Raw genomic sequence first — 12500 nt, 5'->3', positions numbered from 1 at the left:
CTGACGCGGTTTTCGCGCCGCCCCGGCTGACGCGGTTCCGACTTTGCACTTTTTGGCTCACCCCGGCTGGCGGCCCACTCACTCGATCGCCAGGTCTGTTTGCCCCGGTGGTTCCACCGCCAGGCTTAAGCGCGAACTTTTTTTGTTTGTTTTCTTTTGATTAAGCGCAAGCTTTTTTCTTTGTTTTCTTTTGATTAAGCGCGGGCTTTTTTCTTTGTTTTTTTTGCATTCGCCCCGGCAGACGCGGTTTTTGCGCCGCCCCGGCTGACGCGGTTTTTGCCGCCCCGGCTGACGCAGTTCGGACTTAGCACTTTTCGGCTGTGCCTGGCTGGCGGCCCACTCACTCGATCGCCATGTCTGTTTGCCACAGTTTTCCCGGTGGTGCCGCACCCGGGCTCGCCCCGGCTGACGCGGTTTCGTGCCGCCCCGGCAGACGCGGTTTTCGCGCCGCCCCGGCTGACGCGGTTTCGTGCCGCCCCGGCAGACGCGGTTTTTTGCCGCCCCGGCTGACGCAGTTCGGACTTGGCACTTTTTGGCTGAGCCTTGCTGGCGGCCCACTCACTCGATCGCCATGTCTGTTTGCCACAGTTTTCCCGGTGGTGCCGCACCCGGGCTCGCCCCGGCAGACGCGTTTTTTTTTTCTTTCGCCCCGGCTGACGCAGTTTTCGCGCCGCCCCGGCAGACGCGGTTTTCGCGCCGCCCCGGCAGACGCGGTTTTTTGCGCCGCCCCGGCTGACGCAGTTCGGACTTGGCACTTTTTGGCTGAGCCTGGCTGGCGGCCCACTCACTCGATCGCCATGTCTGTTTGCCACAGTTTTCCCGGTGGTGCCGCACCCGGGCTCGCCCCGGCTGACGCAGTTTTCGCGCCGCCCCGGCTGACGCGGTTTCGTGCCGCCCCGGCAGACGCGGTTTTTTGCGCCGCCCCGGCTGACGCGGTTTTTTGCCGCCCCGGCTGACGCAGTTCGGACTTGGCACTTTTCGGCTGTGCCTGGCTGGCGGCCCACTCACTCGATCGCCATGTCTGTTTGCCACAGTTTTCCCGGTGGTGCCGCACCCGGGCTCGCCCCGGCAGACGCGTTTTTTTTTTTTCTTTCGCCCCGGCTGACGCAGTTTTCGCGCCGCCCCGGCTGACGCGGTTTCGTGCCGCCCCGGCAGACGCGGTTTTTTGCGCCGCCCCGGCTGACGCGGTTTTTGCCGCCCCGGCTGACGCAGTTCGGACTTAGCACTTTTTGGCTGAGCCTGGCTGGTGGCCCACTCACTCGATCGCCATGTCTGTTAGCCACAGTTTTCCCGGTGGTGCCGCACCCGGGCTCGCCCCGGCTGACGCAGTTTTCGCGCCGCCCCGGCTGACGCGGTTTCGTGCCGCCCCGGCAGACGCGGTTTTCGCGCCGCCCCGGCTGACGCGGTTTTTGCCGCCCCGGCTGACGCAGTTCGGACTTAGCACTTTTCGGCTGTGCCTGGCTGGCGGCCCACTCACTCGATCGCCATGTCTGTTTGCCACAGTTTTCCCGGTGGTGCCGCACCCGGGCTCGCCCCGGCTGACGCAGTTTTCGCGCCGCCCCGGCTGACGCGGTTTCGTGCCGCCCCGGCAGACGCGGTTTTCGCGCCGCCCCGGCTGACGCGGTTTCGTGCCGCCCCGGCAGACGCGGTTTTTTGCCGCCCCAGCTGACGCAGTTCGGACTTAGCACTTTTTGGCTGAGCCTTGCTGGCGGCCCACTCACTCGATCGCCATGTCTGTTTGCCACAGTTTTCCCGGTGGTGCCGCACCCGGGCTCGCCCCGGCAGACGCGTTTTTTTTTTCTTTCGCCCCGGCTGACGCAGTTTTCGCGCCGCCCCGGCAGACGCGGTTTTCGCGCCGCCCCGGCAGACGCGGTTTTTTGCGCCGCCCCGGCTGACGCGGTTTTTTGCCGCCCCGGCTGACGCAGTTCGGACTTGGCACTTTTTGGCTGAGCCTGGCTGGCGGCCCACTCACTCGATCGCCATGTCTGTTTGCCACAGTTTTCCCGGTGGTGCCGCACCCGGGCTCGCCCCGGCTGACGCAGTTTTCGCGCCGCCCCGGCTGACGCGGTTTCGTGCCGCCCCGGCAGACGCGGTTTTTTGCGCCGCCCCGGCTGACGCGGTTTTTTGCCGCCCCGGCTGACACGGTTCGGACTTTGCACTTTTCGGCTGTGCCTGGCTGGCGGCCCACTCACTCGATCGCCATGTCTGTTTGCCACAGTTTTCCCGGTGGTGCCGCACCCGGGCTCGCCCCGGCAGACGCGTTTTTTTTTTTTTTTCTTTCGCCCCGGCTGACGCAGTTTTCGCGCCGCCCCGGCTGACGCGGTTTCGTGCCGCCCCGGCAGACGCGGTTTTTTGCGCCGCCCCGGCTGACGTGGTTTTTGCCGCCCCGGCTGACGCAGTTCGGACTTTGCACTTTTTGGCTGAGCCTGGCTGGCGGCCCACTCACTCGATCGCCATGTCTGTTTGCCACAGTTTTCCCGGTGGTGCCGCACCCGGGCTCGCCCCGGCAGACGCGTTTTTTTTTTTCCTTCGCCCCGGCAGACGTGGTTCCCCCCCCCCCCTCCGTCTTTCTTTTTGTTTTTTTTTTTCGCCGCGGCTGAAGTGGATTTTTCGGTGCCTCGACGCCCCGGTAGTCGCGGTTTTTCCGTTTCCGCACGGCCCCGGCTGACGCTGCTCGGTCACAGTCGCCTTTTGTGGTGATTGCAGACTTCTTGAGCGCGGGTGTTTTTTTTTTTGTTGTTGTTGTTGTTTTATTACGCATTCGCTCCAGCAGACGCTGTTTAGACTTTTTGTTTCCTCTTTTATCCTGCGACGAGGTGACGAGGTTTATTCGGTGCCCCGCCGCCCCGGCTGAAGTGATTTTTCCTGTCCCGTGCCGCCCCGGCTGACGCGGTTGGGACTTCGCGTTTGTTCGGCCGCCACGGGTTTTGGCGCACTCGCTCGGTTGCTTGTTGTTGCCACTTGTTGCGAACCCAGGTTTCTTGAGCGAGCGCGGGCGTTTTTTCTTCCTTTCTTTCTTTGTTCTATGTGTTAGCGAATCGGCCTTTAATATCACACGAGGACTCACAACCAACAATTTTCAGTTTGAAGTGTAAAAAATCTGCAGGTGTTGACGTAACTGACTTGCCCCGTACCCTTGAGTACATCCATGAAGTTCTCGTAGTACTACTAAATCGCATTATTCCAAGTGGAGAAATTCCCATAAACTTGCAAACCTCTACACGAAAATCGGTGCGCGTGATAAAGTTGAAAATTATCGTCCGATATCAAATGTGCCTTCTATAACACAAATTCTAGGAAAAAAAAAAAAAAAAACACTTGTTCGCCGTTTTCTGCGCCGTGACTGGCAGCACTCCGGCGAAGCGAAACGGGGTCGATTCGAGCACGATATCGGCGTCTTTCGACGTGCTCGCCGGCGACCGTCGCACGAGTACGTCGCACGAGCGCGTCTGCCGGGGCGCCGTTTGCGAAGCCGACGCAAAAGTGGGAACCGCCGCTCGGATGATCGCCGCTTTCGGCAGAGTGAGTGTTGGCACTCCGGGGAAGCGAAACAGCGTGAATGCGCCCACGAAATCGGCGTATTTTGAAGTGCCCGCCGGCGACCGTCGCACGAGTACGGTAAACCGCGTCAGCCGGGGCGTAGTTCGGGACGCCGACGAAAAAGTGGGAAGCGCAACTCGGATCTTCGCCGTTTTTGCAGGAGTGAGTGGCGGCCCTCCTGCGAGACCAAGAAGCATCGATTCGTGCACGAATTCGGCGCCTTTCGACGTGATCGCCGGCGACCGTCGCTCGAGTAGGGCAAACCGCGTCTGCCGGGGCGGGCTTCGGGACGCCGATGCGAAAGTGGGAAACGCTGCTCGGATGTTCGCCGTTTTTGGCCGAGTGAGTGCTGGCACACGGGCGAAGCCAAACGGGGCCGATTACGGCACGATATCGGCGTCTTTCGACGTGCCCGCCGGCGACCGTCGCACGAGTACGGTAAACCGCGTCAGCCCGGGCGGAGTTCGGGACGCCGATGCGAAAGTGGAGAACGCCGCTCGGATCTTCGCCGTTTTTGGAGGAGTGAGTGGCGGCACTCCGGAGAAGCCAAGGAGCGCCAATTAGCGCACGATATCGGCGTCTTTCGACGCGCTCGCCGGCGACCGTCGCACGAGTAGGGCAAACCGCGTCTGCCGGGGCGGGGTTTACGACGCCGACGCAAAAGTGGGAACCGCCGCTCGGATGTTGGCCGTTTTTGGCAGAGTGAGTGCTGGCACTCCGGCGACGCGAAAGAGCGCGAATGCGCCCACGAAAGTGGCGTATTTGGACGTGCGTGACGGCGACCGCTGCAGGAGTACGAAAAACCACGTCAGCCGGGGCGAGCGACACACGGCAGTCTGGGTGCTTATCGCTGCTATTATAGGGGCACCCCGGCAGACGCAGAAAAAAAAAAAAAAATTTTCGACCTTCTTTTTTGCTGGTCGAGCTCGGGTAACCCAGGTCGCAATGGGAGCCGCGCACGAAAGCGGCGTCGCGAGACGCGTTCGCGGTCGCTAGTCGCACGAGCTCGGCAACCGCGTCAGCCGGCGCGGAGTTCGGGATGCCGACGGCTAAGTGGGTACCGCTGCTCGGATGTTCGCCGTTTTTGGCCGAGTGAGTGCTGGCACTCCGGTGAAGCCAAGGAGCGCCAATTCGTGCACGATATCGGCGTCTTTCGACGTGCCCGCCGGCCACCGCCGCACGAGTACGGCAAACCGCGTCTGCCGGGGCGGGGTTCGCGACGCGTACGCAATAGTGGGAACCGTCGCTCGGATGTTCGTCGTCTTTGGCCGAGCGAGTGCTGGCACTCCGGCGAAGCGAAACGGGGCCGATTCGGGCACGATATCGGCGTATTTCGACGTGCTCGCCGGCGACCGTCGCACGAGTACGGCAAAGCGCGTCTGCCGGGGCGAGGTTTGCGACGCCGACGAAAAAGTGGGAAGCGCCGCTCGGATCTTCGCCGTTTTTGCAGGAGTGAGTGGCGGCCCTCCTGCGAGACCAAGAAGCATCGACTCGCGCACGATATCGGTGTCTTTCGACGTGCCCGCCGGCCACCGCCGCACGAGTACGGCAAACCGCGTATGCCGGGGCGGGGTTGGCGACGCCGACGCAAAAGTGGGAACCGCCACTAGGATGTTCGCCGTTTTTGGCAGAGTGAGTGCTGGCACTCCGGCGAAGCGAAAGAGCGCGAATGCGCCCACGAAAGTGGCGTGTTTGGACGTGCTTGACGACGACCACCGCAGGAAAACGAAAAACCACGTCAGCCGGGGCGAGCGACCCATGGCGGTCTGGGTGCTTATCGCTGCTATTATAGGGGCACCCCGGCAGACGCAAAAAAAAAAAAAAAAATTTTTTTCGACATTCTTTTTTGCTCGTCGACCTCGGGTGACCCAGGTCGCAGTGGGAGCCGCGCACGAAAGCGGCGTCGCGAGACGGCTTCGCGGTCGCTAGTCGCACGAGCTCGGCAACCGCGTCTGCCGGGGCGGAGTTCGGGACGCCGACGGCTAAGTGGGAACCGCCGCTCGGATGTTCGCCGTTTGTGGCCGAGTGAGTGCTGGCACTCCGGCGAAGCCAAACGGGGCCGATTCCGGCACGATATCGGCATCTTTCTACGTGCTCGCCGGCGACCGTCGCACGAGTACGGCAAAGTGCGTCTGCCGGGGCGGGGTTTGCGACGCGTACGCAATAGTGAGAACCGTCGCTCGGATGTTCGTCGTCTTTCGCCGAGCCAGTGCTGGCAATCCGGCGAAGCCGAACGGAGCCGATTCGGGCACGATATCGGCGTCTTTCCACGTGCTCGCCGGCGACCGTCGCACGAGTACGGTAAACCGCGTCAGCCGGGGCGGAGTTCGGGACGCCGATGCGAAAGTGGGAAGCGCCGCTCGGATCTTCGCCGTTTTTGGAGGAGTCAGTGGCGGCACTCCGGTGAAGCCAAGGTGCGCCAATTCGCGCACGATATCGGCGTCTTTCGACGTGCCCGCCGGCCACCGTCGCACGAGTACGGCAAACCTCGTCTGCCGGGGCGGGGTTTGCGACGCCGACGCAAAAGTGGGAACCGCCGCTCGGATGTTCGCCGTTTTTGGCAGAGTGAGTGCTGGCACTCCGGCGAAGCGAAAGAGCGCGAATGCGCCCACGAAAGTGGCGTGTTTGGACGTGCTTGACGACGACCACCGCAGGAAAACGAAAAACCACGTCAGCCGGGGCGAGCGACCCATGGCGGTCTGGGTGCTTATCGCTGCTATTATAGGGGCACCCCGGCAGACGCAAAAAAAAAAAAAATTTTTTTCGACATTCTTTTTTGCTCGTCGACCTCGGGTGACCCAGGTCGCAGTGGGAGCCGCGCACGAAAGCGGCGTCGCGAGACGGCTTCGCGGTCGCTAGTCGCACGAGCTCGGCAACCGCGTCTGCCGGGGCGGAGTTCGGGACGCCGACGGCTAAGTGGGAACCGCCGCTCGGATGTTCGCCGTTTGTGGCCGAGTGAGTGCTGGCACTCCGGCGAAGCCAAACGGGGCCGATTCCGGCACGATATCGGCGTCTTTCTACGTGCTCGCCGGCGACCGTCGCACGAGTACGGCAAAGTGCGTCTGCCGGGGCGGGGTTTGCGACGCGTACGCAATAGTGAGAACCGTCGCTCGGATGTTCGTCGTCTTTCGCCGAGCCAGTGCTGGCACTCCGGCGAAGCCGAACGGAGCCGATTCGGGCACGATATCGGCGTCTTTCCACGTGCTCGCCGGCGACCGTCGCACGAGTACGGTAAACCGCGTCAGCCGGGGCGGAGTTCGGGACGCCGATGCGAAAGTGGGAAGCGCCGCTCGGATCTTCGCCGTTTTTGGAGGAGTCAGTGGCGGCACTCCGGTGAAGCCAAGGTGCGCCAATTCGCGCACGATATCGGCGTCTTTCGACGTGCCCGCCGGCCACCGTCGCACGAGTACGGCAAACCTCGTCTGCCGGGGCGGGGTTTGCGACGCCGACGCAAAAGTGGGAACCGCCGCTCGGATGTTCGCCGTTTTTGGCAGAGTGAGTGCTGGCACTCCGGCGAAGCGAAAGAGCGTGAATGCGCCCACGAAAGTAGCGTATTTGGACGTGCTTGACGGCGACCGCCGCAGGAGTACGAAAAACCACGTCAGCCGGGGCGAGCGACCCACGGCGGTCTGGGTGCTTATCGCTGCTATTATAGGGGCACCCCGGCAGACGCAGAAAGAAAAAAAAAATGGGGACATGGCGTGCGTCACCGTGCGGCTTCGCAGCGTTGCCGAAGTCGCCGAGCCCTTCGACTGAGCCGAACGGCGGACAGGGAACGTTGGTCGGCCGTTCTAACCTGTCGGTGCCACGCCGAGACGTCGTTAAGGAAAACCGCGTCGTGGGCCTCTACGACGCCGTCGAGTCGTTGTACGTTTGGTGTCCAGCGTGTCGGCGGCGAGTAGCGGACACGTCGTTCACGACTTCGGTCTTTCGCAGTCGACGCGAACTTGCGGAGAGTCGTGGTGCCTCACGTTTTCGGCAGAAACCGCGGCGGAATTTTCCCGTGCGTGCGCGCACGACCTCGGTGCTGTGCCGTCAGCGTAGTGTTGCACAAACTCGTGGCCTACCCAAGGTGCGGTACGTTTGCGGCCGTATCCTCGGTGGGAATTTCGTGAGTAGGGTCGCAAATTCTACGACCTCGGCGGGTTTGAGAGCGACGTAGACTTGTGGCACGCTCAACATGCCACACGTTTCGGGGCACACCCGCGGTGAAATTTTCTCGAGTACGCTCGTATTAGGGCCCAAGGAGGTCTGGGTACTTATCGCTGCTATTATGTGGGGGTTCTCGTGAGCGGCGTACGCGAAAGCGACCGGGTGTCTGATATGCGGCGGGCTTCGGCCTCGTCAAGCGTGTCCTCGGGTCTGCTCCAGGGGAATCCACGGCAGTCGTCTGCAGCCTCATCCGCTTGATGCGTTAGGGGCTGGTTGTCGGACGGTGCCGTTTTACCACGATATCGAGGTGTGTTCCGTGTCGTCCTCGGGCGATTCAGATGCGAAAGCGCCGAAGACGCGGGCGTGACCCGTCGTCTGGCGGCTTTGCAGTCTCGGCTCCGTTGCTAGTTCCGGCCGGTCCACCGACAGTGCAGCGGGCTTGGGCAACCCGCACGGCGCGACCGAGTCGATGCAACGAAAAAGAGCGAGCATGAACGTGCTTCTTGCCGCACGGCTCCCACTCGTCTTTCGGGAAGGTTGTGCCGTAGCGAGCTCGAACGCCGTCATCTCGGAGTGCAAAATAAGCGTGTTGGGGCGCCTGAAGGTGGCCTCCGCCGCACACAGACTGCGTCCGGCCCGCCGAGGGCGAGGACGGACGCGCAGTCGAACGATTACCTGGTTGATCCTGCCAGTAATCATATGCTTGTCTCAAAGATTAAGCCATGCATGTCTAAGTACATGCCGAAATAAGGCGAAACCGCGAATGGCTCATTAAATCAGTTATGGTTCCTTAGATCGTTTCTTCCTACTTGGATAACTGTGGCAATTCTAGAGCTAATACATGCAGTGAGCCTGGAGCCCTTTGGGTAACGGGTGCTTTTATTAGACCAAGATCGATCGGGTTTCGGCCCGTATTGTGTGGTGACTCTGGATAACTTTGTGCTGATCGCATGGCCACGAGCCGGCGACGTTTCTTTCAAGTGTCTGCCTTATCAACTTTCGATGGTAGGTTACTTGCTTACCATGGTTGTTACGGGTAACGGAGAATCAGGGTTCGATTCCGGAGAGGGAGCCTGAGAAACGGCTACCACATCCAAGGAAGGCAGCAGGCGCGCAAATTACCCACTCCCGGCACGGGGAGGTAGTGACGAAAAATAACAATACGGGACTCTTTTGAGGCCCCGTAATTGAAATGAGTACACTCTAAATCCTTTAACGAGGATCAATTGGAGGGCAAGTCTGGTGCCAGCAGCCGCGGTAATTCCAGCTCCAATAGCGTATACTAAAGCTGCTGCGGTTAAAAAGCTCGTAGTTGGATCTCAGTTCCAGACGAGTAGTGCATCTACCCGATGCGACGGCTCGGACTGAACATCATGCCGGTTCTTTCTTGGTGCACTTCATTGTGTGCCTCGAGATGGCCGGTGCTTTTACTTTGAAAAAATTAGAGTGCTCAACGCAGGCGAGTCGCCTGAATAAACTTGCATGGAATAATAGAACAAGACCTCGTTTCTGTTCTGTTGGTTTTTGGAATACGAGGTAATGATTAAGAGGGACGGACGGGGGCATTCGTATTGCGGCGCTAGAGGTGAAATTCTTGGACCGTCGCAAGACGAACTACTGCGAAAGCATTTGCCAAGAATGTTTTCATTGATCAAGAACGAAAGTCAGAGGTTCGAAGGCGATCAGATACCGCCCTAGTTCTGACCATAAACGATGCCAACCAGCGATCCGCCTGAGTTACTCAAATGACTCGGCGGGCAGCTTCCGGGAAACCAAAGTATTTGGGTTCCGGGGGAAGTATGGTTGCAAAGCTGAAACTTAAAGGAATTGACGGAAGGGCACCACCAGGAGTGGAGCCTGCGGCTTAATTTGACTCAACACGGGAAAACTTACCCGGCCCGGACACTGGGAGGATTGACAGATTGAGAGCTCTTTCTTGATTCGGTGGATGGTGGTGCATGGCCGTTCTTAGTTGGTGGAGCGATTTGTCTGGTTAATTCCGATAACGAACGAGACTCTAGCCTATTAAATAGGTGCGGGGTTCCCAGCACCTTACAACCTTCTTAGAGGGACAAGCGGCTCCTAGCCGCACGAAACAGAGCAATAACAGGTCTGTGATGCCCTTAGATGTCCGGGGCCGCACGCGCGCTACACTGAAGGAAGCAGCGTGTCTTTATCCCTGTCTGAAAAGACTGGGTAACCCGTGGAACTTCTTTCGTGATTGGGATAGGGGCTTGCAATTGTTCCCCTTGAACGAGGAATTCCCAGTAAGCGCGAGTCATAAGCTCGCGTTGATTACGTCCCTGCCCTTTGTACACACCGCCCGTCGCTACTACCGATTGAATGATTTAGTGAGGTCTTCGGACCGATGTCCGGCGCGGCCTTTCGGTTGCGCCGGTCTGTTGGAAAGATGACCAAACTTGATCATTTAGAGGAAGTAAAAGTCGTAACAAGGTTTCCGTAGGTGAACCTGCGGAAGGATCATTAACGGATTGTGAAGGGTGAGCGCCTCAGCTGCGTCTGCGCCCGACACTTTCTGCCGCTGACCCCGTTTGGACGCGGGGTCGGCTTTTCCCCACGGGGCTGCCTGAATGTGGAGCGGCACCCCGTGACAAATTGTTGCGCCCAGCGGACGCCAACACCGCGACCTTGGACGGTCGGCCAGGTGGCGGACGCGGGTACAAACGGCGCAACGCACTCATAGGTCGGCTTTCGACCCGCCACTGCACCGTGGCTCGAAGCGCTCGAAATGCGCGACCCGACCGCTGCGGGACCGCCTAGTACTGTAAACAGGAGCGGCGGAGCGCGAACGGCGAGTCGTGGTTACGTCGGTAGAAGGCGAGGCTGCGCGTTCCCGAAACGCCAGCCGAGTGCCCTCCCGACCGTTCGAGCGTGCAAGAACGAGACCCGACAATCGCGCGGCGACTGCCAAGTACGAGAGGAACGGCACAAGCGTCGGCGGTCGGTCAAGGAACTGGCGATGTGACGGGTCCGCTGTGCACCAGTGCATACCGTCCCGCCGTCCGCGGCAAGCGCCTCCGCGTCCTCGGGTGACGGAGGCTGCCGGTCGGTTCTTGCAGGCGAGGGATCTCGCTGGCACCGGTTCGCGTTGACGCGCGGCCGGTCATGGCACGGCGATGCGACGGCCGAGGTGCGCAGTACTCGATGGAGGAACCGCACGCTCCGATGACCGTCCCGCCCTCCGCGGCGTATGCGTACCGACCGTAATGGTTGCAGCAGCGCCGGCCGGCTTTTGAATTCGCCACACGAAACACGGTGCGAGATCGCGGTTAGGGGAGCGTCGACGTTGCCAGGCGTTTTGCTTGCTGCCGAGGGAAAGGCGGCACGGCCACGTCGCGCTCGTCGCGATTAGCGGGTCTGCGCGCTTTGGGAAGGTGCCGCAACGACTTGCCGAAAGAGGAAGCACGGAAGAACGAGGGACTTGGACGTCCCGACAATTGAACGCACTTGCGGCCAGGCCCTTGCTGGCTTCGTTCTTCCGCCTCGAGTAGGCTCGTACGCGGCTCCGGCGCCGAAAGTGGTCCTTGGCACCGACTTCGGTGGACGTGGGAAGTGCCGCGCAAGTACGGCGCGCCTGGCTCCACCTGTTGGCTAAAGTAGGCAGCCGGATCGGCATTTTGGTGTGCGGTGGCAAACCGTGGATGCGAAAAAAGCTTGTGCGATTTCGTGGAACAAAAAGCGGGGGTCCCCCTTTTTATGCGGAGGAGACCGACCCGCCCGCCGTGGTGAACCGCGACGCCACGGTAAAAACGGGAGAGGCTTGTCGATGGGACCGTGCATCCCGCGCTCCACGGAGGCCGGGAGGCGGCCGCCCGAGGAAATGTGTAGCCGTCGAGGCCCGCATCTGCGTGCACTCTTATCCAAATGGGTGTACCGCAGGCATTTTCTGGTTAGGCGGGCCAATGAGAGCGAGCACACAACGATACCTACGGGTCCGGCTTGGAGAACCGGCTTCGACGCCTCCCGAGTATTTATAGAGGGGTGGACCACGAAAGCACTCGCAAGTAGCGGAAGCGAAACGCCGTCCGAAACACACCGTTTGCTCGATTTGCGGCAGCCGAAAAAGGCGCGGCAGAGTTTTGGAGTCCAAGCGTGCGCTGAAAAGCGCCCTTCTTGGCCACTGTTTGGCCGAGTGCCAGAAACGTTTGGTTTTGACTGTACGGAATTGAACAAACACTTTTTCACGACTCTAAGCGGTGGATCACTCGGTTCTCGGGTCGATGAAGAACGCAGCCAGCTGCGAGACTTGGTGTGAATTGCAGGACACACTGAGCACTGATTCTTTGAACGCACATTGCGGCCTTGGGTCTTCCCTTGGCTTCGTCTGTCTGAGGGTCGGATCACATATCAAGAGAGCCTTCGGCGCACAAGGGAACGTGAGCCGTCGACTCGTTTTGACCGCGTCGGCAACACGGACAGCACGCTGAACACCTCACAGCGAGCGCCAACAGCGGCCACTCAAGGGCGAGACGGTGGCGACCGTCGTGCCAGAGCCCAACCGAAACGGGGGCGACCGACTGCATTGAGGATGTGGCACCTCGTTGAGACCGCCGCAGGACTTCGAGTCGGAAGGAAGCCTGCAGGGAAAGTGCGGTCGAGGTTGCGTACTCCTCTCTGCGACCGGGCGCGCAAGAGCTGCGAGAGCCACGGACGCGCAACTTTAACGCACGGTAAACACGAGGAGCGAAAGCCGGCCAGCAAAGCTTCTCCAGCCGTGCGCAAAGTGCGCGAGATCGCAGCCTTGCGTTGCGCTTGTTGCCCTCGAAGTAAGCAGGGTGTCCCGTAGA

The 12500-nt window shown here is 60.6% G+C and overlaps 2 non-coding genes across 2 annotated transcripts; both read left to right on the top strand.

Moving 5' to 3' along the window:
- The first annotated feature begins 8364 nt into the window (after positions 1-8364).
- LOC142793183 (small subunit ribosomal RNA) lies at positions 8365-10179 on the top strand. Its single transcript, XR_012891500.1, has one exon. It is a non-coding gene; the product is annotated as a small subunit ribosomal RNA (ribosomal RNA).
- Positions 10180-11898: 1719 nt separating this feature from the next.
- On the top strand, positions 11899-12051 carry LOC142793190 (5.8S ribosomal RNA). Its single transcript, XR_012891507.1, has one exon. It is a non-coding gene; the product is annotated as a 5.8S ribosomal RNA (ribosomal RNA).
- The last annotated feature ends 449 nt before the right edge of the window (positions 12052-12500 follow it).

Source organism: Rhipicephalus microplus, unplaced genomic scaffold (genome assembly GCF_043290135.1).
Source record: "Rhipicephalus microplus isolate Deutch F79 unplaced genomic scaffold, USDA_Rmic scaffold_290, whole genome shotgun sequence".
Classification (NCBI taxonomy): Eukaryota; Metazoa; Arthropoda; class Arachnida; order Ixodida; family Ixodidae; genus Rhipicephalus; species Rhipicephalus microplus.
This window is presented reverse-complemented; position numbering and strand designations above follow the sequence as displayed.